At 30.3% G+C, this 6,000-nt stretch overlaps 1 protein-coding gene across 1 annotated transcript in view; it reads left to right on the top strand.

Annotated features, from left to right (window-relative positions):
• The first annotated feature begins 1,445 nt into the window (after nt 1-1,445).
• LOC103574266 (uncharacterized) overlaps nt 1,446-6,000 on the top strand; it is a 53,725-nt gene continuing 49,170 nt past the window's right edge. The window contains exon 1 of the mRNA XM_053741540.1: nt 1,446-1,564. The gene's annotated coding sequence lies outside the window, so the exon portion shown is untranslated. The remainder of the gene's footprint in view (nt 1,565-6,000) is intronic.

Raw genomic sequence — 6,000 nt, 5'->3', positions numbered from 1 at the left:
TTGTTTAGTGTCTGAAGTAAAAACGTGGTGGTAATCTGTACTTTTTGTTCAAGAATCATACATTGAAAAAATTGTCAACATTTCTCATTTGTTGTAGCTGTTTTTCGGCTGATTTTGTCGCGGAGTCGAGGTCCAAATATTTATTTTCTTGTAAAAAAATAGCAAATTTCGAATGTAAACCCGATATAAATGAACGAATAGCAGTTTTTTTAGCTAGCGTAGCTTTTTCTGTCTTATGTTCTTCGTCGGTATATTCAATTTCTGACAATGTATTTCGCAAATGTTAGCTTATTCTATAGTTAAAATCCCTAACACGTTCGTGTGGCCATTTTTGAAAGTTATCAAATTCTCCCATCCATAGTGAGATTTCCTTACTTTGTCTAAAGTGTAAAATTAAAATTGAGATAAAGTCGTCAATGCTTGTCGGGTCTACAGTACTAACTCTTTTTAACGGTTCGCGTTTACATTTGGTCTGTAATAATTTTACTAAAAATTCTTCGTCAATATCGTCTTTAAAATTTATTTTAGCATTTACACAGGCTTTTGTAAATGATTCTATTGGATAACCGTCTTTTGTACCGTCAAAGTCTGGGATGGTTTTTAGAAAGTCTTTATAATCAATTTTATTAATATTACTAATATTTTGAGTTCTGTTAGGATTTGGTGTGAATTGTGAATTTAAATTTGTGATATCTAATTTATTCATTTCTTCTTCTACGCGTCGCACTAATTCGGTTTCGAATTGTTCATTCAAAGTATTTTTTACTCGTTTATGGTCTGATCTTAATTTTTGTCACGTAACGATTAAAATTATTTAATTTTATTTAGTTTTAAGTTAATTATTTTAATTATAAATTCAAATTTGAATCGTTACGCGGGCATTCCGCCATTTCGCCGATGAGACGGCAGTCCGTACACGGTGCTCGCGCATGCGCGAAGGGTATGAAAGAGCACATGTGTGATTTAGTTTTATTTTTATAATTTATGATTTAAAACACGAACGCGTGATTTCTGTTTATTTTAAGTATTTATTTATAATTTTGAATTAGTTGGGATGCATAATCCAGCGTTATTTTATGCCCCAACAATTGTCAACATATTACCATTTGTTTAAACTTGTCATCCAACTGAGGACGTCAAGTGATGTTTATTATTCGGCCTATTATTATTTAATTTATTATACGAGACAAAAGATATAGATGAATAGTTCATATATTTAATCACTTAATTATGTATCATTCAGTTGTCTGCGTATTTATGTTTTATATTTTATATTTATTTAATTTAAGTAAGGCCCAGGGCTGACAAATATAATTATAATAAAAATTAAGGGGACAGTAGTGTCATGTGTGCGACGACCAACAGGTGGAGGTTGAGACAATTAAGTTAGAAAGATACGGACAAGCGTTGTGTACGGACGTTTTTTTTGTTGCAATAAAGTTTCTATTTTTTTCTTTGGTTAAAATAAGTAAAGTTCACTGGGTGAATTAATTTGAGTACGAAATATTGTTATTCTAGCATTACAATATTGATTATTATTTTGGCTGATTATTGCTGATTTTGAGTAAGTACTTTGTATCTATTTCGCTGGATAATATACTTTCACGTGCTAGCCTCCCCCGGTAGTTGTTGGTCGCCGCGGAGAAAATTATTCATCTGCAGTTATTACTTATTTACTGAATGATACACGAGAGAATCATTATTAATTATCATTAAATATTATTTTCGTATGTTAGTGAAAATATTTGGTAATTAAATATATATATATATATATATATATATATATATATATATATATATATATATATATATATTGATAAAGCGCACGCAACGGCGTAAAGCGTTGCCGGTACACACTTATATATATATATATATATATATATATATATATATATATATTAGTAGTATATACAGCTATACAACTCACGCGGTACTTAAAAATTCCTCAAGCACTGATGTCAGCACTCGGATGAAAAATTCCCGAGTTAATATAATTATTATTTTTCTATTCTTATTTAGAATATCTGTATAATATTATCAATTATTATTCACGTTAATTATTATTTAAGATAATTGCATAGCATTATAATTATTTTATTTTGATTATATGTACCCCAGCGGTAAAAATTATTAACGAGATTTTATGCAAAAATTATTATTTAACTTTATATGTTATATATTTATAATTTGGTAGTACCGAGAAATTTATCCTTTTGAGTGTGAGTGAGGAAAAATTCCGTGTCTTTCTCTCTCTCAAGCGTGTTGAGAGATAAAATAAAGTAAGATTATTATTATTATTTTTATTGTTGTCTGGAAAAATTTGAGTGAAAATAATTGGTTTCTTTTTATTTAATATTAAAATTACTAGTGTTAATTAAATTAAATTATATATATCTTGAGTTAAATTTTTATATAACGTTATTATTTTTTTTTTATAACCACCGAGTGTTAGTGTTGTGGTTAATTTAACAAAAATTATTTATTGTAAAGTATTATTAATTATATTGAGTACTGTTTCAATTAAAATACGGAAACCAACAGCTGTCGGGGAAAATTTAATATTTATTTTCCTGGATCTCTTCCCTATTGCTTTATTTAATTTTTCTGATTTATTTATTATTTGGTAATATAATTATTTATTATATATTTACTATTTTTCTTTTTCTTATTATTATTCATTTTATTTTATTTTCCTCAATTGTTTGTCCGCTTTGTCGTGTGTCACTTGCTCGGATTTTCCTTGCAGATTTTCCCCCTGAATTAAATTTTGTCCGTTTTGGGATAAACGGTCTGGCGCCTGCGTGCACTAACCCAGCCTGAGGAGCTGGTTCAGGCACTCCAAGAGTTCATTATTTATAATTTCATTGTTGTTTATAACTTATTATTTATTTTAATTTGAAGGAAACATTTAAAATCATTTATTTATTACTATTTATTATTTTTATTTTCACACGTGGGTGACCGCATACGGTTTACTGGTTAATCCGCGTCTCCGTCGCGGAAATTAATTACGGTATACGTTATATTTTTGAATTTCATTTACTAATGTTTCTATTGTATCTTTTGCCTCAGTAAGGGAAGTTTCCACAAGTTCTAATTTAGACATTTTTATAAATTTATATTTTTAAATTTATATAACGCAAAAAAAATTACAAAATTGAATGATATCGATAAATCGACTTACTATTTAGAAGATTGTACAAATAAATTATGGTCGATGCGAAGATCTACGTTGCCGTCGGAAGGTTGATGGCGAAGGTCAGCAGGTATGCACGATGTAGGTATCTCAGCACTTAATTATGTTGAACTGCATCCGTCGGGCGTCGTAAATGATGTTGGTAGATTTGATTTAGTCAAATTTTTTTTTTTTTTTTTTTTCATTAACTTCACTCACTTGAATTTTATTATAAATTTTATTTTTAATTCACAAAATTTTATTTTTTTTTCTTGATATATATGATTTTTATAAATTTATATACTTTTTTTTTTAACTTCCCGCTAAGAAAATCGACGATTTTCAAAAATTTCGGGAAGTTATTGTTTTCACCCCAATTTTCGAAAATCGAGTTTTTATCAGATGTCGACGTTTTGAGGTCCTAGGATGCTATTCTGACTATTTTCAGAATGATTTCCGTGTGTGTGTGTGTGTGTGTGTGTGTGTGTGTGTGTGTGTGTATGTAAACTCTTTGTAACTTTTGATCTAATGAATCGATTTGGATGGTTGAGGTGGCAATCGAAAGAGCTTGTTGGCCGTCAACTTTCCTGAGAATTTCAGATCATTTGATCAAATAGACTCGAAAATATTTGCGAATTACAAAAAAAAAAAAAATTTTTTTTAGTTTTTTATTGATTTCTCAGAAACGACTTATACGATCGACTTCAAAATCTAATCAGCTCTAGTACTCAATAAAACGCGTCGATTGCCACCTCAAACATCAAAATCGAATAATTCATTCGAGAGTTTTCGCGGGAGAAAGCAATGGTGAAAAACGGTTTTTTCTAAATATTTTCGAAACGACTGACGCGATCGATTTCAAATTTTAATCAGCTCTAGAATTCATTAATCGCGCCGATTTCTACGTCAACTATCAAAATCGATTAATTAGTTCAAAAGATATCGGCGTTGAAAAGTTAAAAAAATAACATTTTATGTTATTTTTTCCGGATAAATCATAATGTAACGTACTAAAATGTGCCTGATATCATACTTACTCATCTTTTTTATGGTTTCTTTCGATCATATAATGTCATCGAACTTGGTTTTTAGTTTAAATCATATTATCAACAAAAAAATCGCTCTTTGAGGTCGAAAACAGCGGGAAGTTTTGGGGCTGGCCCGCAGGGTCAACCGACGCTCAGATTTTTTTTTCTATTTATTATTTTATTTGAGAGCAGAAAAAAAATTTAATTTCAGATCTTGAATAATAAAAAAAAAATTTGAATTTTCAATTTAAATGTTCAATGTAAAATTTTTACAATTTTATTTTAATTGTTTTAAAATTTTTAATTTAATTTATTTAGATTTCTATTATTAGTTATTTCACTCACTTTAATTCTCACTTAACTTTTCACTTTTGTTTCACAATTTTGCTTCTTTTTATTTAAGAAAAAAAAATTTTCGATGTCGGCAAAGAAAAAAAAAATCGGTCTGTCGGTTGACCCTGCGGGCCAGCCCCAAAACTTCCCGCCTATTTCGAGCTCCTTAAGCGCAGAAAATTGTTGTAGATACATTTTCTCTTCGAGCTCGAAAATACTTTTGTATGCCTTTGTTTTCGAAAGAAAACGTTTGTTACGATTTTTTTTCAAACGATATCTCTCGAACGAATAAACCGATTAAGACGTTCAAGGCGACAATCGACATGTTTTATTGAGTTCTATAACTAATCAGATTTTTGAATTGATTCATCAAGTCGTTTATGAAATACTTTCAAGATACAAAAAAAAAAAAATTTGGAATTAATCGGGTCAGTCATTTCAAAAATATTTGGAAAGAACCATTATTCACCATTTCTTTCTCCCGCGATATCTCTCGAACAAAATAACCGATTAAGATGTTTGAGGCGGCAATCGGCGCGTTTCATTGAATTCTAGAGCTAATTAAAATTTAAAATCGATCGCGTCAGTCGTTTCGAAAATATTTAGAAAAAACCGCTTTCACCATTTCTTTCTCCCGCGATAACTCTCGAACGAATTATCCGATTTTGATGTTTGAGGTGGCAATCGACGCGTTCTATTGAGTCCTACAGCTGATTCTGAAGTCGATCGTATGAGTCGTTTCTGAGAAATCAATAAAAAACTAAAAAAAATTTTTTTTTTTTTTTCGTAATTCGCAAATATTTTCGAGTCTATTTGATCAAATGATCTGAAATTCTCAGGAAAGTTGACGGCCAACAAGCTCTTTCGATTGCCACCTCAACCATCCAAATCGATTTATTAGTTAAAAAGTTACAAAGAGTTTACACACACACACACACACACACACACACACACACACACACACACACACACACACACACACACACACACACACACACACACACTCGGACATCATTCTGAAAATAGTCAGAATAGCTTCCTAGGACCTCAAAACGTCGACATCTGATGAAAACTCGATTTTCAAAAATCGGGGTAGAAAAAATAATTTCCCGAATTTTTTGAAAATCGTCGATTTTCTTAGCGGGAAGTTAAAAAAATTGGTGCTATTTTTTTTGTATTGCTCAATTTTACTCTAAGAACTTGATGATAATTTTTGTAAAAAGAAATTTTCGGATTTTTTAGATTTAACCAGTCTATTCGGGGGCTGTTCGAATCCGTCGCTGCCACCAATTTTAATTATATAATAAGTTGTTACGTCCTGGTATATGTTTTGGCGATGGCGTAGTTGAGCGGACGATTTAAATTGGACGTAATGAAAACTTACATATAATCATAAATAATATTTAAGTATGGGTTGAACAGCCACCATTTGGTGGTTGAAATAAACTGGTTGTTTGAAAATAT

This window comes from Microplitis demolitor, chromosome 8 (genome assembly GCF_026212275.2).
Source record: "Microplitis demolitor isolate Queensland-Clemson2020A chromosome 8, iyMicDemo2.1a, whole genome shotgun sequence".
Classification (NCBI taxonomy): domain Eukaryota; kingdom Metazoa; phylum Arthropoda; class Insecta; order Hymenoptera; family Braconidae; genus Microplitis; species Microplitis demolitor.
This window is presented reverse-complemented; position numbering and strand designations above follow the sequence as displayed.